The sequence below is a fragment of the Pezoporus flaviventris genome, unplaced genomic scaffold (assembly GCF_033815535.1).
Source record: "Pezoporus flaviventris isolate CSIRO_AGI_PZ_B2104156 unplaced genomic scaffold, CSIRO_AGI_Pfla_v1 ptg000029l, whole genome shotgun sequence".
NCBI classification, from domain to species: Eukaryota; Metazoa; Chordata; class Aves; order Psittaciformes; family Psittacidae; genus Pezoporus; species Pezoporus flaviventris.
The window spans coordinates 6718942-6742346 of NW_026892577.1; the positions used below are offsets into that span (position 1 = coordinate 6718942).

Sequence of the window (23405 nt, forward strand, 5' to 3'; positions counted from 1 at the left end):
TATTTCCTTTTTTCCAGTGGTCGGGAACTTCACCTGACTGCCATGATTTCTCAAATGTGATGGACGGTGGCTTAGCAACCTCATTCGCCAGCTCCTTCAGGACCCACAGATGGATTTAATCAGGTCCCATGGACTTGTGCACGTTCAGATTTTTAAGATGGTCTCAAACCAGATCCTCTCCTACAGCGGGTGCAAGGTCTTCATTCTCACAGTCCCTGCATCTGCCTTCCAAAGCTTGGGTGGTTTGGTCAGAGCATTTGCCAGTGAAGACCAAGGCAAAGAAGTCATTCAGAACCTCAGCCTTCTCCAAATCCTGTGTAGCCAGTTCTCCTGAGAGCTTCCTGAGGCAGCCTACATTCTCCATAGGCTGTTTTTTATTTGCTATGAACCTGTAGAATCTGTTCCTGTTATCCTTAATACCCCTAGCCAAGTTTAATCCTAACTGGGCCTTAGCTTTCCTAACCTGGTCCCTAGGTTCCCGGACAACATCCCTGTAGTCTTCCCAGGTTGCCTGTCCTTGCTTCCACTTATTATAAGCCTCTTTTTTCATTTGAATTGGATTGTCCCAGAGCAGTGTCACATTTTTCTTCAAAGGCACTCTGATACAAACTGTAGTATTCTGAGGACAGAGGAAAGTAATTCCGAGGATCAACCGTCTTCCTGCAAGAACTAGAAAAACATTTGAGGAAAACAAATGCTTCTTCCTACATAAACTCATGATCTCAGCAGGCAGCAATAATGAAGCATAGTTTCTTTACTGTTTAAAGGAAATAAATAAGTTGCAAAATTTTGGCTGAGACAGTGTCTAAAGCAGAACATTTTCAGCAGATTATATTAATGGGAAAAATCAGAACTCCAATATTTCCAAGAGTAAAGTTGCATTATGTTTGTCTGGAAAACCCCTGCAGTCTCCGTTTCTTGAAGGCATATTAAGATGTCTTTCTAGATCAAAAATATTTCCACCCTGTTTTGTTTCTTTTCAGACAAAAATTGTTCTCTCTGATGTTTTCATGTTCCTTCAGAGAACATCACTAACTGGCTTCTATAAGAAGAAAATATCTCTCTAGAAGAAAATAAACAGTGGCTGCTGTTCCTTTACATCAATTTTATGTTTCTTAGTTATGTCAACACAATGAATGACTTTGATTCTCCTTTTTTTGAGAAAGGGTATGATTCCTCCTTAATGTTTTTTACTTCTTCATTATTACTTGAGGTAGATAAGAAACAAATAGAGGTAGTTGAAAAGATTCTCTTTGGGGTCTATATTATATTTTATTTCTTTTACTCTCAAATAAATTGGTTTTGTTATGTTTGCTTGGCTCCTTCAGGCTTAGTCCTCTTCGCTGTTCACAAGAAAATGTTCATAACGCAAAGCTGAACATGAAGCAGACTGAGTGGCTCCCACCTATAGACAATAGGCATATGGAAGTTCACATGTGGCAAGATTCTTATTTCTTTTTTAACGTTTGCATTGGACATTCCCATGCTGATTTGCATTATTGAAACTGGTAGCTCAGAAGAAGTGACGGAGCCCCAGATTTTTTATTAGGAACACTTGATCCACAGATGATATCCTACCATTGTGGTAAAACCCCAAATCATTATTCTTAAAGTCTTTCAGTTTGTGACATCTACCCTATAGTAGTAGATGTGCTGAAATAGTCCTACAGGACCAGGAGCTCCACAGATGTGTCAGCTCAGCTGTGTTGGTCTCTGCCCAGACTAACAAGTTTCAATATAGGCACAAAAGGATACAATCTTGTCATTCCCAAGAACTAGAACTTTTCTCTATCCAGTTTCCTATTTGGATAATGGGATAGTAATAATAATGTTTCTACATGCCTTTTGGTATGTCTTTTCTATTTAGACCCTAGGTGGCCAGACAGTGACTTGTGAGCTCTGATCATCATGGTCAGCTGTGGCTGCTTTTTAGGGTTACACCAAATGCCAGAGAAATTCCTTAGTGGAATTTCTCAGCATGGTGGTGGCTGAGAGACCTAATCTCAAACCATGGATCACCATGAAGTGAACCTGAAAGGGCTGAGGACGCCAGCCAGGAAGCCAACCTTCTCTTCCTCTTCTGTCTGGTATTTAGTTTTCACTTGGACATGACATTTACAATTTGGAAACTGGGGAGGTTGTCCACCATTGATATCTGATTAGTTAGGAGGTTTAAGTTGTAATGGATTGAATTTCAGTACAGGCACTGCAGTCACAATGGTGTGGAGAAAGTCTCAACAACTCAGTCATATTGTCTGAACTTTCAGCCTCATACTGTTTTGATTGCTAAGAAGACACCAAAGCAAATGTGTATTATTCTTCGTGGTTCCCTCTAATTATCCTGGCTGTTTGTTTTAAAGTTAGTTGTTTTTCTCATATTTTGGAGCCTTTTTCTAAACACTTTTGAAAAAATCTCTTTACCAGCCCAGGCCTTCAAATTGTACCACCCATTGGGCAAAACAGGCAGAGTGCTGGACTTTGGCAAGATCCTATAGACACCCTTATGTGCCTCTGTGATGCACTCTGCATTAGTCAGCAAACAAATGGGATCTGACGTCCAAGCAAGTTAAGGACCTTCTTCATCCATCTGTTCTGTGCAGGGTCAAGACTTCAGGTGGCATAAACTAGAGTGGCTCTGACAAAGTCACATTAGCTCTGTGAATCTCTGCTGGTTGGCATTTGCCAAATATATGATCCTGCTTTTGTAAAACTGCTTACTCCAAAGGAATTTAAAGATTTCTAAATCTTTCATGTTTCAAAGTGTACACTTGAGGTGAAAAGGAGAGATCAAGTAACTTCTAAAATGCCCACATGTCTAAACCCCCCAAAATTTTATCAGATATTTGACCCTGTGCTAATGAATTCTGAAATTTGAGTGCTGCTCTATTTGGCAAAACTGATATGGAAGTGTCCTTGCTGCTGAGAATTCTCACCAGGCTTTTCTCTAGGCAGGACGAGGCTGAAATCAGTTCTGTCTTCACAGAGCCTATCAGAGCAAGGGAATTTCTAAACCACAAGATAACACTAGCTCATTTAATCTCTGAGAACAATCAATGACATTTGCAGCAATGGAAGATGAAAAATTGCAGCCATGTCAGCAATTATTTCAATCAGAATAAAATTAAATGTCTGTCAGTATTTGTGCTAGGATATAAGTTGTTCAGAGGAAGGAGCTATTCCTGAACTCAGCTGGTGTTCACTTCATATCATGAAACAGGAAATTTGATAACACTTTTAATTTTATCCCAGCTATTATAACTGCACCTATCCAACCCTTTAATCTCTGCCATGACGTTTTCATATCTCATTATTTTACTAGTCCTTTAGGGTAACTCAGATGATTTTCCTGCTTCAGGTTTATGGCCCTACAGAAGCCTTTTGACCAGCTAAGTTGCTGGATAGCACACCAGAAACCTTGTTCGTCATCTCTCTAGATGAAAATTTGTTTTGTGACAAAGGAATGGGCTTGCTATTAGCTTTGATCTTCAGTAAAGTATCAGAAATATCATGAATTGCGTTAGTGGCTCTGCTACTGTTAATGATTTATATAGGGTAAATAACAGGAAAAAACTCTGAGTTGAGCCAGAATTTTGTAATTATATTGTCGTGGTTGTTCCTGAGCTGAAAGTCAAAACACTGCACTGCACCAGCTACCAAGGAGGAGAAACATGACTGCTACTGCTGAACCCAGGACATATATGCATACAAATTACCAACATCCTTGAGCTTCAGAAGCATTAAGACAATTCTGAAAATGAAGAGAGTTGTAAAACAAATGAGGAACATTTGGGACATCCTTGGGAAATCATTTTTATCACTTGGAGCAAATCCTCAGGCACAGTCTGCATGCTGGGTGATTAAGACAAGCAGGACTGATTACTGTTGAGGAAGCGGATTAGCAAATGATTGCTTCACAGGTCACTGAATTGGCTAAAAATAAGGTGCAAAAGGAGCAGAAAACCAGTATCATTATTGCAGTTTAGGCAAATTCTGTTCCGGTCAGATAATCAACAAGACTACATGAGGCAAACAAATTGGAGGGAGTTAAAAATAGGCCAACTGAATTTGGGAGGTGATTCATGATGAAAGATAAGAGAAAATATTTAAAGAGATCTAGGCCTTTGAAGACCATAAACTCGAAGGAAGATGGGAAGGGTTTTGCGAAGTGTTACCAGGAGGCAGCTTGAAACGAATAAAACTAAAGAAAAGCAAATACAAGCCAAGTCTTTAAACATTCCTGACAGTACAGCATTTGACATTAAATTAGCCTCCTCAGGCTACTGAGAATAGTAGCATCATCTGGATATTTTATAATGAGGCTAGACAAAGAACAACAATTAATAGAGACTAAAAGGCTAAATAAGCTGCATAGCTACAACCAGAATAACATTTTGATATTTTAGTGCAAATTATCATCTAACTTGACACTTTTCTGGGGGGGAAAGATTGTTCACATTATTCTGTCTAGTTTGCACAAGGATTGTTCGTACAGTATTTTAAATTCTTTAAAGGACCCATAAAGGCAGTGGAAGAGCTGGGGACAAAAAAACGTGGTCTCCTGTGTGGTGCCCCTCATCTAGATTTCCCTGTGCTTCTGTTTATTTGTAGCCAAAGTACATGAACTGAATTTGTCTCTTTGCATAAAACACTCGGAGATCCTTGGATGATTGTTCTCTAGATATCTAAATGATTCAGGAGACTGAGTCTCACCAGTCTTCTGAAAGCACTTTTATACCTTTGCAGAATGTTTGTTTTCTCAATGTTTAGTTCTTGCACAGTAGACTTGATGTCCAAACATCACAAAGAAAGCTTGTGAAGCCTAATCCCAACCTAGCTGTTACTCTTTGGAAGAATATGTTGCCTTTGTGAACAGGTTTTATCAAGGAGCAGCTAAAAGGTACTCAGGCTACATAAACTTCCATAAAATCATGTGTGAAGGTTACCTCTGGCTTGTCATGGGGAACTGACAACAAAGTGGCAAATTAGAAGCTTGGGTGCATGAGCAAAGATTGAGCTAGCTTTACAAGGAAGAAAACACTGCTAGAGGCAGTATTTGTTACAGAAGGATCCTCAGTAGGAGTAAATGAGAGAAGGCACTATAATATCAGTGATTAACAATAGCTTGATAATTAACATAAAGCAGCCTTTTTCAGCATTTCCATTTCTGAGACCATTTAGGTGACATTTCTACTGCTATGCCTAAGCTGTTAAAAGGAGTAGCAATAAATGGTGTATCTCACAGTGCTACATGAGCTGTATCTGTCAAGTGAACACTGCTACATTTTTAAACCTTTTTTGTTCCTTCTTTAATGTCTCTCCTATTGATATGATTTTGTTGCCTGTATTACAGGGACAGTGAGTGTGTCAACTGACATCCCCACCCTCATATGCAAGGTGCTGTACAGAAGAGGAATATTGCCAGAAATCACATCCTAGCTAAACAAAGGTGAGCAAAATACAAAAATCTTGGCCCTGATCACAGTCTAGCAGGATCACCACAAGAAAATCAAGCTCCACTAAACTCACTAGCTTTTACAGAGAAACTTGACATAGTCAGTGGTCAGCATCAGAGGCCCATAGGGACCAACATCCTGAGTGTGTGCATGTCAGCATGCTCTGAGTAGAGCCACATAAGTCACCTTCACATAGTTGAAGTAGGGAGAATTTAAGTTCCTCAGTGTCAATATGCCTTTCTATCACTTGTAATGCATGTTGGTAATGTAGATCTTCACTTTATAGATGAGAAAGCCAGTCAGGCTCTCCACTCATTTTGCCATATCACCAGACTTCTTTAGATGGAGGACACATGACCCTCAGAGCAAGAGAAAAAATAAATTGGAGTGAAAACATGCCAAAGAAATTTGTGGATGAAGAAGGAGTGAAGAGAGGAAGAAGATAAATTGAGCTGGATGGCAGAAGGGTTTGGAATGGCAGAAGGTACATCACCTCTGGTATTTTTTCCATTTGCAATGTTAAACATTTTGATGTATTAATCAGCATCACCTTCACAGTGGCCACTTGGGTGTCAGCAAAAAATGAATGGCCAGAGCAGCACTGGGAGGATTTAATCAAACAGTCTCTGAAGCATAAAAATGAATTAATTTGTTAAACACGCAAAATGTAAAACCATAGAAATGTTCCATTCTCTTTACCCCAGAAGGGTTTTAATGTGTGGGTTCTCATTAATATTCACTTCTCTGTCAAATCAAAGGGTTATGCACCTTTATTGGGTAATATTGAAATGTCACAACCATTTACATTGCTGTCCTAAATCAGTGATTCTCCTCGCGGTCATCTCTCCCATTTGTATGTAAAGCACAGCTGTACTTTGAGGAAGCAACGAACCTGAGAAGTTCCTAAATGCTAGGCTAACACGGTATACTCAGTCCCTGTGCCTTTGGATCATGCTGTTGTTTCCCACTCAAAGAATTAAACATGGAGGTTAATGAATACCTCTCCTCCCCATTCACATCCTGGTGCAGCAGAGGTATTAAGGATAAAATAAGAAGGCTGCACCCAGGGCAGTGTGTTTAATATATTCCTGACTGCTGAAAAGTTTAGCCCTACGTAGCTATGTGGTAGTTGCTTTCCCAGAGGTAATCTGGTGCCTAGCTAACTTTCTAAAGGAAACCTTTCTAAAGGTTCTCCCGCAATGCTGGGCTGACTGTGAAGCTGACTCGGTGGTATTCTACAGCTTGTATTTAGAGGAGGTCAAACAAAATCAGCGGAGACCTTCTGCCCTTAAAAAAACATCTGTGTCTATCTCAGCGGTTTAATCTGTGCTCCCCTGTGTCTCTTGAACGTCAAATAGTGGTTTCATTTCTATAATTTATAGTGTGGTAATACTCAAAGGTTGTAGCTGGGCCTGCTCAGTTTTAGACACCCGTAAACTAGACAGCAATGTTTCTGTTCTAGTGTACTCATGTTCTACAATACCAGCTAATGAGACAAGAAGAGAAAGAGATACATGTATGGTAGAGAACAGTGGGCAAAGAGATAAAAGTAGGAGGAAAATTATCAGATCCAGAGCCAAATAAAACCTAAAGGGAGGCTTCAGGAAGGGGTTAAAGTGATAGAGCTCTTTAGTGTTAGATGCTGAGAAAAGAATAAGATGAATTGCCCACTTTTCATAGTCCGAGTCCACTTAATGAGACGAGTGAATGGCTTCTGAAACATCAGTCTTGGTGGTCGATTTCTCTGAAAGAAATTCAGATGCTGTCCCCACTGGGGCAGTGCCACAGACATGAACATACTTTACCATAGTTTATGGCACTTGCAAGGGTATTGTTATTGTGTAAGACCAACACACAGTTGAGGCAAAAGTCCCTGCTGAGTGGTTTTCCATCCTTTGTGGTGCTTGAGGTGACGATGTTTCACTGTCTTTAGGAGAATCTGCTTCAGTGAATTTATGACAGTGTGTCTCACTGTTTTCCTCAAGAAGGAGACATTGTTGGAAATATTCCAGGAGCAGTGAGACTGACCAAAAGAGAAAGCAGATTTTAACACTAGAGATCAGCTGTAGCTTAGGTTGAGTTTGCTGCTATTATAAATGGCTTGAGACTTATGCAAGCCAACAGCTGCTCCTGGCTATTTCAAATGGCTGCTACTAGTTTTATTGTTCCCAGGCAGGTAAGAACAGTACTGTGAAAAATACTAGTGTTTCAAACCTGGACTGTTCAGATAATGCACATTACTGTTTCAGAGTCTTCTTATTGTCTGTCTTTGCAAGCAGATGGCTAACAGCTCTTCTTCCCCCCCCCCACCCCAAAAAGCCGGGGGCATGTGTAGTGAACAATTCAGCAATCATACCCATGATGGTTTTGCCACCTTGTGCTTGCTGCTGCTGCTCCTATTGTTTTCATGGCAACTCCTGACAGCTCGGTTCAAGAGCTTGATCAGAGATGCCTCAGTTTTGGTAAATTCATCTGTACAATGAGTGAATTGTACAAACATGAGGTTCCGTATTGTGATCAAGCACTTTGGGTGAATGTTGCACTGCTGAACTGTTCATTGGCATTAATTTGCCCGACCCATGGGTTTCTCTATGCAACATCTCATAGCAAGGTATGTATCAAAGGGCACCTTGAGAATAGGAACTGCCAAATTTTGGTGAAAAGGAAATATAACTAGCAGGTTTGCCCAGTGGTAATATACTCCTTTGGCATTTTCTTGTGGCCTCTGTGGCAGATAAGATTCTGAGTTAGGTGAACTCTTTATATTGTCAAGTATTCACTGTGGTTTATTCCTATGTAGTCACAGAACAGCACTAGTCAGCCTGTGTCAGTCATTACTCCTAGCTGGGAGGTCCTGAGGCAACAAGGATTGTGCTCCAAGCTGCCCTGTAGAGTTCAGCACCATACAAAGCCAAGCACATATGGGCACCATTTCTCCCTGTGTCTGATTCTGTTAAAGTTTCAACACAAAGTATATACTTGGTAAATCATACCACCGTGGTGACTGTGAGGGGTTCCCAGGGATGCAGAAGAAGGAGCTTCTGTATCCAGCTCAGCGATAAGCTCCTCTTGGCTTTGCCATTTTCATGCATTCTGCTCTGGTTCTTTCTTGATGATAGAAAGGTAAAAATTGCTTTGTTCTGTAACAAGTGAAGTGTGTGCTGACTGTAGCTGGACGACACCTCTTTTGCCTTTTCTGGGACTGTGAGTAGGACGGGCAGCTAAGAACGCACAGAGGCACTACTTCCTCCATATTTTTGTTATGCTCGGGTTTGGATTTCATCTCCTCTGCAGAGTTTCTGTGACAGACAGCATATGGTGCTGTAGTACCTCACAACCCACTTGCTGTACTAGCTGCCTGGCAAAACTGCTGCTGCAACTGCTGTCAGACACAGTATTTTTGCCCTGTAGCGTTAGATTGCTTAAGAAAGTCTGACAGGCTGTCACCCAGCAGCTGGTCTTTTCACAAGTGCCAGAAAATTAACCTCAAGAAGGATCCTCATCTCCATGAAGGAGTTTGTAATATACAACTGTTTAAAGCAACAAGACCTGGAAGGGGAAGAGCATGGGCATGCACACATATTCAGCGCTCACCTCTGCTACACAACCAGCTTCTGTTTTCCATCACTTTACACATCAGTGGTGACCAAATTAAAGCAAACTCATTAATCCTGCTGCTGCAAAATTAAAATACCCATGTTGAAATTGAATATTTACCAACATCTTAACTTGAAATAATCACTGTGCACAGCAGAACTCCAGTTGATTACTTTGTTTGATCACACCATTGATTAGCGTTACACAAATTAACATTGAGACTCTAGGACATGGAAGCATTGAACAGAATGAAGCACAGAACCCGTCTCCAAGGAGTTTTAGCACTGTGCAGAAACTCAAGTCATCCACATTGCACACATCTTTAGACACAATATGGACACTTATTTTACCCCAGGGCAGAACAAGGGGGAGTTAATTTCATGTTATGCCTTGTTATGATTGTTGCCAAATGCAAAATTCTAGTTAGCATTATTTCAAATCCTGATAAATATTTGTCATCCAACAAAGATGGGAGACACAGACCTTAACCTTCAACCTGTAAATAACTAATGAATTTGAGGGTCCACAGTCTCAAGTCTCTCTGAAGACATGGTTTACAGAAAGGTACTGAGGATTTCACTGCTGAAAAATCCAGCGTTTCTTGTAAAAGTGAAGTTTCCCCTAATTTCCACCTAATTTTTGTTTCCTGTTTACAAGTGTCCAGGCAGAGTGGCTTTGCAGTTCTCTCAGCCTGTCCTGAAAATAGAGGTGACCAGTCCGAGTAAACCAGTAGTTCCTCCTGCTCTTTCATGTGAGTCACCTTCAAGCTTTCATCTATATGGTGAGATATAAATGCCTTTGCTTTGGACCAGTTTCATCACTGTCACAGAAGGTGTCATTATTCCCTCAGCAATGTATATGACAAAGTGTCTCAGTGACTTGCTTTGAGAACGAAGTTTGGATTCTGAAAAGCAAAATCAATATATGCTCTCATGTATACTCCCGGACTCTGAGAACACTGTTATGAGATCACCCCTAAGAGTTAGGAAACAGATCATTAAAGTAATTCACTCGATATGGTTATGCCCAAGTTAATTCACTTTTCAGCCATGTAATAAGATCCCATAGGGTCATTACTTCTTTGCTTCGTCATCAAAAATAATGAGATTCATTTTTCTCAGTTTATGTGGAAATAGACACTGTCTCTTATCATCCTCAGCTGAGTGAAGCTGACAACTCCAGCAGCTCCTTTCTTGAGGTTTTCCAAGGTGAAAATCATTATTTAAAATGTGAGATTTGATGCATTAATACAAGAGGTTCAGATCGTCTTTCCCTGACAGTTAAAGCTTTTATCACTAGTAGGAAGTGTAGACGGTTGAACAACTGTGCTAATAATATTCCTTGTATATTATTTCTGGGGGAAAAAAAGAAAAGGCATTTGTCAGGTTTGTTAATAAGAGAAAAAATAGGACAAAAAATATGATGTTGAGATCAAAACGGACTGCCATCACACGTAGTATAAGTCAGTATGTTTTGCTTATGTGCTTTACAGGAACTGTCTTAAAGCATGAAGCAAGGCAGAGAGACTATAAGTTGCTTGAAGGGTTTATCAGTTTAGGAAGGGGATATGCTAGTTTCTTAGTAATGATGTACATGCAGAATGTACATGTAGCTTCACCCATGGAAAGGCTCACCATTTCAGCAGACATCCATTGGATTATTGATTCCACATTTCATCTGGCATATAGCTGAAGAAAGACTTTCTGGTGATCATTTTAGGGGCTTGTACAGACATAAACAATGATCTCTAGCATTTAAACTGATGGGACAAACTATCCAAATAATTTTGTAGATCTGGTGATTGATGATACATTTTTGTCCGTGTAACCAATTTGCTGGCTTTTCCTCTGTTATCTGACCTCCTGATTGGTATGTTCATGTGAAAGGATGGACCTGCAACACTCCTGATTTTCACACCTCAGCATGTAACGAGGTGTTAGGAATTATAGGGAGAGAGGGACCATGCTTCATATGGTAGCTTTTTCTTCTGATACTCATGCATTTAACCAAAAACTTACCTGGAATGTGGTCTGCACAGAACATGAGATAGTCTCTGTGTATTTCACTTTACACAGGCTAACTTGCTATTTGAAAGTAAGATTTTCCCTGCTGTATTCCTTGCAGCAGGCTCAGAATAACACCTGTTAAACTTGTATAGTACCAGTTCATTGCTAACAAGCCCCAAGCTTACAGCAACCTTACAGTCTTGTAACATCCACCTTGGTATTTCACCTTTGTCAGGCTCCAATCAGTACTGCAGTGTCACTGTTTTTTGTTGCTTTGGACAGCGTTTTGAGAGTATTTCTGTTATCAGACTCTTGTATTTCAAATGGGTTTGCATTTTCTCCCATAAACAGTGTCTAGGGTTGAAAGGCGTCCAAGTCAGTGCTTTTTTGTTTTTGTGACTAATGTGTGACTCTGTCATGGTGCAGTTAGTGATTTATTAGCTCCTTTCCTGTAGTATGCACTCTTTATCCCTTTGAAGATGCCTAAATTATATTAGCCCAGCTATTGTGTGATTATCTTATTTACCAGTACCGACTAGCTGATTCATTGGAAATGGAGAAACTGAAAAATACTGACATTTTCAGTTAAATAAAATGTCTGTTAAGAACTATCATTATTATCACAGTATCTCTTTTTATACCATTTCATACTGTGCAGGACTTTGTTCAGGAGCATATAATTCAGCACAAAGTTATAGAGTCTGACTCCAGAATTTATTTATATTAAAGAAGCATTCTGAAATTTCAATTGCTGTCAAGACAGAGATGAACCTAGTACACAGAAAACCTTTCAGTCTATGTAATAAGAGAGGAATGATGCAAGGGGTGAAGACAACTGGAAATATATAGAAAATGTGCCTTGTTCAGTGAGGTCATAGAAAGTATGAGAACAGACTCTTGGTTTCCTGGCTTATATTTATCCTAAGTGCTGTAAGGTTTAAATTCGGGAGCATTGCTGACAGAAAGGCCTCCATTGAAGGAAAATAATATTTATGGCAACAGCAAAATTCAGAATTACCTGAACAAAGGAAGGTGGTTTTGCATCAAAGGGACTTAGGATACTCCTTATTCCTGTGCAGGGTAGTATTTGCAGGAGCTCCACACAAGACATCACTGCCCCTCTGCCCACACAGGGAACCCAGTTCCTGGCACTGTGAGTCTTGCACAACCCATTTAATGTAGTGTTAGAATATGCTCAGGAGGCTGGTTAATAATGTCTCATGCTGGCTTTCCACGGCTCTGTTGTATGACCCACAGGGAGACCAAGAGTGCATAGCTCCTGAGACGGCTTGAGACAAGCACCCATGGACATTACTGTAGTCCTTAGTAGTAACAAATTTACAGTCTTCTTTTTACCCTTCAGTTCTGAAGAGCAGGCAGTAAAAGTTGGCTTCCTCTGATAGAAATCTAGGAGAAAAGAAGCTGACAGCCAGACCCCTTGGGGAGAACCTGTCATATTCCCAAAGGACGCTGCCTGTCTCCACGCAGCTCAGCCCACGCTTCCCGTACTAACAATATATGTAACTCAAGCACCCAGGATTCCTGTGTTAGCAGCAAAAAAGCTTTATGTAAATTCCACTTTGCAGGCAACTTTGTGAAAGATTCATTGTGCATGAGATTGCAAATAAGGAAATCTGTGTTTGAATGGTGTCTCCCCCCAGTGAGTTTGCAAAGTTGCACTGAATGTTAGTAATGCTGTACCGGTTTGTTCTTCTTAAGGAACTAATCGCTTCAGTTTGCTTGGTATAATTCCTAGCTGAGACAATAGCTGAACATAAAAGACACTCCTTGTATATCACCTTAATTAGAAGTGACTAATTCAATGAACACAGTGTAATTAATGTCTATTATGGCATGTAAAGATCTCATGTCAACAAACAGGATAGTTTTTTCTTTCTCCTGGAACTGTAGCAGCCTGATTGCATTTGATCAATGAAATAAAAGGTATAGTTGCATTATACTGTTTGCAGGCCTTCACTGTGAACCTTAATTGCCTATTTGCTAGTGCTTAGTGTATCAGGCATAGACATCCTTAACCACAGCATTCAGCACAGTGTCTCACTGGAGGTTTACATCATCTTCTAGTCCGAGGCTATTTCTTCATTAAATTCTACTTTCAGGTGATTCTTTGAAGAGAGAGAAAAGAATAGAAAGACCAGTAAATACAGAGAGCTTTACAGAGAGCTTGCAGTGTATCAAGTCCATTCAGCTTTCCCTGTAGAAGGGGAAAGAAAGGACTTAGTTTACAAATGTTTTTAAGTTGTGACCTTGGTTTCAGAATAACTAATTTTTGTTAATATCAAATATAAGCAAAACCACAAGGTGATGAGTCCAAGTTCCTGTTGGGCTTCCAGCTTGAATAAATAACCCACAGATATGGAAATCTTGCAGGTAGGAGCGAGGATTTCTGTTTTGAGCTATGAATTACAGATTTCTCTCCAGATATGAGTACTAGACTTGATGCTCAGAGTAATATTTTTCTAGGCTTTATATCTGTGAAATCTAATATCCCTGGTACAGAAGAATGTGAAAACTAGTGAAGAAATGCTCTTTAGATGTCTGTTTCCTAGAAGAGAGAGCTTCAGCTCCATGATGCTGAGCAGGTGTTTTTGACTTTCAAGTTCTTTTAGCAAAAAGGACTTGTGATAAATTAAGAATTGTCTCTCAATTAGGCCTGATTCTGTTCTCATTTAAACTAAAGAAGGAGAAGCTCTTTTCAAGACAAGGAAATTTCATTGACACAGAAATAACAAACCAAAGAAAGAATCAGATCTTGCCATCTCACACTATTCGAAATCAATGAAATGGATTTGGGTGCGTTACTGGCAGGGTTTAAACACGAATTAAAGTGGGATAGGAAACTCCTTATTTTCAGATAAATGGAGTGGAGAAAAATGAAATTCTGCAACCCATGCAAATTGTAAAACACTTGCACACACCAGAAGATCTCACAATGAAGGAATGAACTATCTTAATGAATAATGTGCCTGAACAGAACAGAGTAGAAAATGAGTATGAATGAAGGTCATAAATAATAAAGTCACTGCAAGTGTTGTCTTTTGAACTAAGATGAAAAAAGAAAATATTCAAACACGCTTACAAACGTAAGTAATGTGGAAAAGCAAGTACCGCAAGTTGTATGTGCTGTGACAGCTCAGATTCAGATAGCCCAAATGACCCTTAATTGTCTTAACCTTCAACAACATGAAAATGCCTTTCAGTTGGTAAAGACAGCTGTCTAACCAGACTTTGATGGGGTCTTCTTGTAGGCATTCTGGTCTTTTTACTGTTCATATTAGATATGCTCAATGTAGCCTCACTTGTTATATTAGAAAGAATTTATACTTAATATAGAGAAGAAGGACTTTTCTATTTCTTTTATGGCAAATAATAATCTCCAGTGTCATATTTCTCCCTGGACACTGAAATAAAGGCCTCAAATCTTGAGAACTTTGTCAAGGTTTCCAGTGTTCTTATTCTCACCATTATCCGAGGCTCAGATGTGTCAGAACCAGAATGGACAGCAAAACCACTGTCAGCAACTGCAATTTAATGATAAACATAATCTTAATGAAATAATATATGTATGCTTAGCATGCATTTTTAAACACAGTGAAACAGGCAGCTCTCCACAGTGCACAAAAAATAAGTGGCTTCAAATCTGATCAACAAGAGGTAGTGGTAAGGAAGCTTCTTGTCTCTGCATGAACATGACATCCATTCAATTCCACTTTCCAATCTACTTTCCACTAGAGATAACAGTAAAACATATGTTGACTTCAGGAGAATCAGATTTAGCCTTCTAAGCATGTAGACTTTTGCTATTACAAATTATGATGGCTTGTTGGTGAAAGGACTGGGGTTTGGACATCTTAAGATTTTATGAGTCAAACCTGTTAAAGGACATTATGAACAAAAGAGGAATCCACGAAACCATGTACCTTCTTGCTTTCTATACAGACATAACTGAACCATGACTTTCCTCAGTTAAGTCAGTTGAGTTTTTATACTCGTTTTATATCTTTATTTCTCACCTAAATACACAAACTTAACATTACAGCTATAGCTCACTGTGTAGCAGAGATCCCATCAGAATTGAAATCTCAGTGCCAGTCACCTGCTTCATTTATTTCTTGCTGTGAGCCTAATGAGAAAACAGCCAGAGCTACCCTGAGAAATTGAGGGGAGAAATATGACTTTTCCAGAGATACCAGAAAATCCAAACTGTTCTGAACATGGGAGCCAGTAAAAGCAGCTGAACTATCAAGAAATATCATTGTGAAATAAATAATCATCTCATTCTCAGTGTGATGGGTTTAGATTGTGAGACTCAGAGCCATAGGAAGGAAAAAGGGGAATTGGACAAAACTTATCCGAAGCCTGATGAAGTGAGTTAAAGTTTCTCTAATGGCTTCAATAGAAATTGCAGCACAACACTTTTATTCCCAACTTCCCTCAGGATGCCTATTCCCTTTGTACTGAAATTTGTTTGGTCTGAAAATTCAGCAGAAGCCATTACAAGAAGAGCTGGCTGAAAAATTATATTAACTAATCAAAATAGTTGGAAAATGTTTACCTACGGCTTTTGTAGAGTGCTTGAACTTTGATAAAAACTTTGACCACCATTGATCAGAACTCAGCTTCTTTTGGTCAAGCTCAAAATACAAGAAGATGTAAAAAAAACCCAAACCAGCCTTTATTCTCATGGCAAAGCCATTTTCTTACTAGCACAGTAAATTAGGCATAAACTATGTGTGTTTATGACTAGTGATTTTTGGTACTTCAGTTAATCTAGGATCATTCAGAAGATTATATTGCAAAAAAGCAAAGCTGCATGCTTTTACAAATGCATTATTAAGAGCTCTCTAATGGTTCTTCACATCTGCAAAAATGGGTCATAATAGAACTCTGAATATTGCTAACATTTAAAAAAAAATCACATTCTGTTTCCAATTTTAGGAAGTGCAGAAAAAAACCCACCAGTATTTTCCATAATTTTGACTCTGTTAAAAATATTTCCATTCTTAGTTGCAGTTGGACTAGATGACTGTTGTGGGTCCTTACAAATGAAATATATCCTAGTCTAGTCTAGCTTATTTCTATTACTAGATGATCTTAAGGTCTTTTCCAACACTAACTATTCTATGATTCCATTATTCTATTTCTATTCTTATTTGTATAGCTGGGCATTGGTTTAACATGGAAGGCACTCGACACTAGAGAGGCTTGTGGCAGCATGAGATGGCAAGGCAACTATTGTAGCAAAACTGATTTCCAAGGCTCTGGGAGAAAGCACTTATCATTTCCTAGCAGTGCTATTGTCTCCATGTCAGCAGTACTGAGCTTGAGCCTGACCAAGGGCCATCATGCTGAATAAGGTAAAAACAAAGAAGGACATCTGGTCCTGCAGAAGAACATTAGCAATAAGTTAGAATCTGACTGATTGGATAACATCTAGGAGTTCAGTGATTACATTATTAATTTTAATGACTGTGTGTGTCAAACTGCATAGGTGATATAAGAACTCATTTGATTGTATTTGCCAGAAAATTAAGTAAAAGGAGTAACAATTGGTTGTTCAGCTGCAGAGAGGAAGGAGTACATCTGAGCATGGGAATCCTCATGAAAGCAACATCCATTCTGGCATTGCTCCCAGGAAGAGCAAGCTGTGTGGTAACTGATCAGGTGTGTAATCTAAAAATGATTATGCTCTGCTGTTACAAGCCTGGTGGGTGATCAAATAACTCTATTGCCCTTACCTCCACCTTTGACTCCGCTAATACAAAACATTGCTTTTTGCTTCTTGTGCCCTAATCTTGTGACTCAGTAAGAACAGGCATCGAGCCAGGTTGGCTTCTTGCGACACAGCTTCAAGCTGCTGTCTGGTTGTTTCCATGCTTGTTTCCACTCACCCTATGATGGATACGAATGCAGATGCATTCTGTTCTTGCTGTGCCAGTGACCGCATTCTGCAAACCTTTAGGTTTGGCACCATGGGCCCCTGCATGCTTACCAAGATTCCTCTTCTCTACAGGACTGGAATGCAATTAACACTTCTTTAGAGAGACCATCGGCTGTGCTGTGTAGATATGTGCTTAGCTGCCTGGTTTCTGAGGAAAATTTATGTCTCTTGCCATTCATAGGTTTAAGAGGTAGGAAATTGCACAAAGGTTGGATAAGGAAAAATCGAAAACCTGACTTTAATTATTTTGAGGCCATTTGTCATCTCTTTTCTACATGGGTTTTTGCTTCACATGGGCTGCAGCTTCTAATACATTTACTTAGATTACATGGTACTGAGAGGCACTTGACCACTTAGGTTAGAATGACCAAGATACAGGCAGAGGGAAGGGTTTTTGCACCTGTGTCACACAGGAGCAAAGGAAACAACATTTTTATTTCACTTTTGTGCACTGTCGAATGCCAGGCTGTGCTTCATTTTAGGACATTCAGTGAGAGAATCGAGTGCAGAGATAATGGTGCCTCAGTGGGAGATGTGCCTTAGTGAAGGGTGAATAAAAGCCGACTCAGACACCAAGGTGTATGTCAGAGAGAGCCCAGGCTGCAGATGTGGGTGTGCAGAAGTGAGGAAGGGGATGAGGACTTTTTTATGTTCCCAGATTTATTTTGCGTAGTGTGTCCTAGCATTTAGCCCCAGCAGTTGTCAATGAAATCCCACCTGCAGGAGGAACAAGAAAGGATGGAGGACCCAGAAGGTCCATGAAGCAGTGTCTCCACCTGCATATAGGTCCAAAACTTAAAATCTTTTTAACAGTGAGATTATATCCCCTTCTTTCTGGGACCATTAGAAGTATTCTAAGGAATTTCCGCAGCAGCTTGCTTCCTTCAGTCACACATTTATTAGCCGTTTATTGACATCTATGCTATCATTACTGTCTACTTTGCCTAATTTGCAGAAAAATAAACACTAAAGAATGATCAGAACAGTGTACCTGATCACTTTCTTGACAGGTACTTCAGCGCTTTTGTTTTCACAAAATCATTTTGATAGGAACCGCACTGTAAAGCTATTAATGTAGTTTGGAGGCAAGGACATGACAGCCAGGCTTGCAGAATGGTATCTGCTCACACTTTTAGAGTCTGGATGCTTCTTTCAGCACACTTCAGTTTAGCTGCCATTAATCCACTACAGTTTCCTGCCATGGCAACACGAAAATCACATCCCCAGAAGGACGGTTTGGACAAATGTTTTTAAAAGTGACAATCTGCAAGTGATCACGATGAAACTTTAATTTTTTTTCTGTCAGTTTCCACCCAAGGACGTGAATAAGCCTTTTAAGTTTTCCTTCTCTATTGCAGCGCCTAAGGCAGGAAGACCTCGTGTTCCTTCCCTCCTTGCTCACAGAAGTACAAGTTTTCAGTCCAGATGGGCTGTTGAATAATTCTGTGCTCCTCCTATCCTGCTTGGACAGAGAAGGTCCCAGGAGGAACCTTTCCACTGCCTACTGATAGCATTGCTTCTTCAGCCACATCCTCTGCAGTTGTGAGCTCTTTTCCTTGCACACTTAGGAGAGGTGAGCACGTAAAACCAAGGCCCAGAAATCTGAGTTAGATCCCAAGCTTCCTCACAGGTCCTCCCAGCTGCGTGTCATGCCTCCATGCAAGAGCACTGCCTTACTGTGTCTTCTTGCAGTGCTTAGCATGCTGGAGGCCCACCCTCCCCAGTGCCTCCAGAAAGCAGTGTGATAAACGTGCAAAAAGCTTGTTATTTCAAACCTTAGAGTCATCACAAACTGTGGCTGCTTTTCAACACTTCTGTCATGTTGCTGTAGATATATATTATGAGGAAGAAAACTGGATTTTCAAGCATTCACACTAAAAAAATATTTCTTAAAACAAAACAGCTCATTTATCCCACATGGGATAAAGCCATATATAAAACAATAGCCTTTTGAAGCATCTTGTATTTTTTGACAGCTTTAGCCCACAGCCTTTGATTAGATAAAGGCCTTGATATTGCATTACAGCTGAATTACCTACATTATGGCAGCTGTTTGTTGCAATTGTGTTGACATGGCTAGCTTCTCCCATGAATGTATTCTGTTTTTTTCTAATCTCTTTAGCATCAGCAGCAGGACATTTTATTTGCCATTGATTTTTAAATTTAGGAGTAATTGAAGTTTAAGCGCAGTTACCTTCTTGCAACAGGGACAGGTTAATACTGTTTAAATCCTAATTATGCACTGATTAAAAGTGATTGCATTGTCGAAGTGAGCAAGGGCTACAATTTGTTTTATTCTTAAAGGCTCAGCATAGAGAATTAATTGTATTTCCAGGAAAACAGATCAACATAAAGAGGAAGCAATTACGAGTTCATTGTTGAATCATAGATTTCCTAGTAATTTTTGGAAGGTAGACAAGGTAGAGTTAACTTTGAAAGCAGATCTTGTTGACAACAAGAATTAGCCATTTAATGGTTTTGGTATTTGAGGATACAAGCTTCACCTACTGTCAGTTATACTAAGTTTTTCTTAAACAAGTAAAGCAAAAATGGGTTTGTTTTTTTTTTCATTTCATCCAGACTTGTAGTGATTTGTAGTTGCTTTGTTTTGAAATTTAATAATGAAATGGCAGCCTGCAAATTGTTCTCTTATTATAAGTAGGATAAACAAAACCAGTCTCACTTTTCCTATGAGCAGGAGTCATTTCATAACCACTGTAAAAAATAAGAAGGCACAGGAGGAAAACCAGAGCAGTAAAGTACACTTCTACAATAGTGACTGGGTGAAAACCAGAATCTAAGCAAGTTAGAGCTAGGAGTCCTGGATCTGGGCTTTGTGACTGTCACAGGCAATGTCTGAGCCAGGTCTGAATGATCCCAGATTTTGGGAAACAGTCCAGACCTGTGCCTGTACAGCATTACTTTTATTATTTATTTATACACAGGACATGTCTCTATAGTAGGGGCCACAGTTGCATCTGATCTCTCATTGGTGGAATATCAAGATTCCCAATGATGGGTAGAGGCAGTATATGCCAGCATCATGGTGGAAGTTGGTTTGGGTTTTTTTATCCTGGATGTGGGGTTTTCTTTCCTCTCTCTTTTTTTTCTATAGAAAACAGTGGTTTCCTTAATTGCTTCTAGCTTGTCAGTAGCAGGAGAAATTTCAGTCATTGACAACAGAAATGGCAAACAGAAGTTGCCACTGTGCTTCTATGATTACATGAGCAATCAGCATGTGGTGCAATGCGCACAAAGCAGCTAAAACAAGAAGGTACAGAGAATTCAGCAAATAATGACTGTTTCCAGAGACACAGAGTGTTATGACAGAGAAAACTGAGACACTGTTGCTCTGGAAGCAAAGCAAACCAGTGTTCTTTCTACAGCAGTGGTATGTGTAACTTTTTCTTGCTTTGACTATCTCAGTTGTTTTTTGGTTTTGTTTTATTTTTTTTTTAGTGCATTATTTAGACAAAATTGGAGCTAGCATCCCACAGCATCCCACCCAAGGCTTTGTTATTTTTAATTCCAGTAATCCTCTATAACTTTTGAGCAGAGTCATTCTTGGTCTGTTATCCATGAAATCCAAGCCATGATGTGCTTGCTGTCTGAAGGAGTATCCTTTGAAGTACACCCACTGTTTCAATTGGTTTCATCTTGGAGAATGGGTCAGGAAGGGCTGAGATTTCTCTTCTTGTCACAGGAGTCATTAATGTCATGGTTTAAGCACAGTCAGTAACTCAGAATCATTTTGCCTCTTTGGGCTCAGCTCCTGTTGACTTCATAGCTTGCGGTACTATGTCTTGGGCACACAGGGACATGGTGTCATTGTGATCAGTGTCGTCACTCCACAGACATGATTGTGCAACATTCATCACAGCCAGCTAAAAAGATTTTGAAGGCACCGTTTGGGCCTTAATTTTCTTTCTGATGAATGAACAGAATCTGCTGGAAGAAGGGAACATTGTTCAGGACACCAGCTCACCTCACTGCTGCTTCAGACAAGTGCTTCACATCACTGCCAGGTTGCTAATGCTGGTCCCCAGGACACAGGGAGCTCCAGTTTTTGTCAGACTGAGAAATCTCCCAGTATTTCAGTGACAGTAGTGCAGAGAGCAGTGCCACCAGCGGGTTGGGCTTCAGTATGCTGACACTTAGCAAACCGCATCAGTACTACACAGAATTCAGGAAAGGCACACAGAGCTCATTCACAGGTACCTACTTTTAGGATATTAACATGTACGGGTGGGTTTCCAATCTGTAGAACAAATTGTCACTGGGAGGGCATTGTGGTACAGGGGCTGTGTGAATTCTGCAATCTTCTTAAAAATCACTTTATCAAGTGATAGGTACAGACAGCTCACTTAGTCCTTCTTTTGAAGGACTGACCACAAAGACACCAGTCCATGACAATCATGAAGATTAAGTTTGGTTTTTAGCCTGGCTCCTTACGAAAGCAAGGGTCACACATTACTCTGTATGTCACCTAATGACTTCTGGATCCCGTTAGCCAATCTCTCCCATCATAGTAAAGGAACCGAGCTCCCAAAGTCACAGAATCACAGAATCATTAGGGTTGGAAGGGACCTTTGGAGATCACCCAGTCCAACTCCCCTGCCAAGACAGGGCCACCTGGAGCAGGTTACACAGGAAGGTGTCCCAGCAGGTTTTGAATATCTTCAGAGAGAGAGAATCCACACATAATTTAGTTCCTGCATATTTTTGTCAGTTTAGTCAAAACCAGCAGCCCAGATGTCACCAGCACCATTTTTTGTGCTATAAGGATGAAAACAGACGAAAAAACAGCAGGAGAATTTTACAATTACATAAGGAGACAGTAGAAAATCTAAGTTTTATTCACTTGTAATCCATTCACTGTGGGATGCGCATCCATAACAAAGAAGGCACACAGAAACTTGTATTCTTTTTATGTTATACTTGTCAGCTAGTTATGAAATCAAACACAGAGTTCAAGTCAAAAGGAATATTCTTGATTATGGATTAAAGAAAGGCTCAACCCCTAGTAATAACGTTAAAAGCAGTCATCAAAAATTATGTAGCTTTAACTGAAGTGTTAGATTTACTGGGGTGAATAAGTAGCAGTTCTACTGAAATAAACTGGTCCAAACCCTGCACAGTTAAATACCACTTACTGCTTCAAATAGTCTTTCAAGAAGCCACTGCCATTTTGGGGGACTTAGTCGCTCATTTCCAGACATATCCTGGTGGTACTGGAGTAAAGCCGCCTGCAATTCTGAATTCTGGTCATGGGTTTAGGTAGCAATTTCTGTCTCCTTAGTGATTTTCTGTTGTGGTTGAAACATAAACCACTTCAATGGCTCTACTCAATACTTGTTTACTGTCTCTGGAAGACTATTTCTTTTTCCCCAAACATTTCTTGAAGCATAATGATCACCAAGAGAGCTCTGAATGCCATCCATCCTGGACATTGGATCAGGATATTACAAAAAAAATTGATTTTGCCATAGTTCTTTTTACGTGCATTAGTTTCTCAATTGCATGTTTTGTAGGATCTTTCAGGCTCAATTGCTGCATTTGAGAAGATGCATAAAAAGAGTAGGTCTAACACAGGGTGGCGTGTAAGCTTAAATTTCTTCAAGGAACGCTGCTCCAAAGCCCACTGAAATAAGCAGACTTTTTTTGCACTGTCTTCAATGGGATTTGTGCCAGGCTCAGAGGACATTTACATATCTCAAAGTACTGAATTAAAATCATGGAAGTGTTAATGTGCAATATATGCATAAGAACAGAATGGTGGTTAGAAATCAATATTGTAGCTTGTCTTATGAAGAAATAATAGAAATATGCTACAGGATTTATGCAGAGTGAATTAAAAAAAAACAACCCAGGACCAATGTTTTGCTGTGCTCTGAGAATTAAGAGGATTCGAAGACTAATCAAAACCTTTCACACACTATTTTTTCCCCATGTTGTAAATGGATCAAAACTTTGAGAATGTAACTCTGAGATTATTCTGTTTGCATGGATATTTTGCAATTTATAAACAAGACCTTTACTTTTTAAGCAACTTCTGTATGGAAAATAGAAATCAATTTCCCATAAAGAATTCACAGGAAGAGCTTTATGTCCAAAACGTACTTTCTATTTATTTCACCTCAGAAGGTCATCTGACCAACTTCCTTTTCAAGAAGGAGGATAAATGAAAACATATGTTTAGTTATTCAGTATTTTTTATAACTTCTTGAATTTCAGTAATAGGGAGATAAGGTTGACTCAACAACAGAGCTGTTTCCCACATCTGTTTCTGTGTTAGCTTTTTTCCCTTACTTGTACCTTGAATATTACGGAGCACCCAGCAGACATGGCTAAAGCTATTGAAGAAAATCATCTGAGGTCATAGCGCAG

General features: G+C 39.7%; 1 long non-coding RNA gene across 2 annotated transcripts in view; it reads left to right on the forward strand.

Annotated features, from left to right (window-relative positions):
• Positions 1-23405, forward strand: part of LOC133272088 (uncharacterized) — a 239236-nt gene that overhangs the window by 156632 nt on the left and 59199 nt on the right. The window lies entirely within an intron of this gene.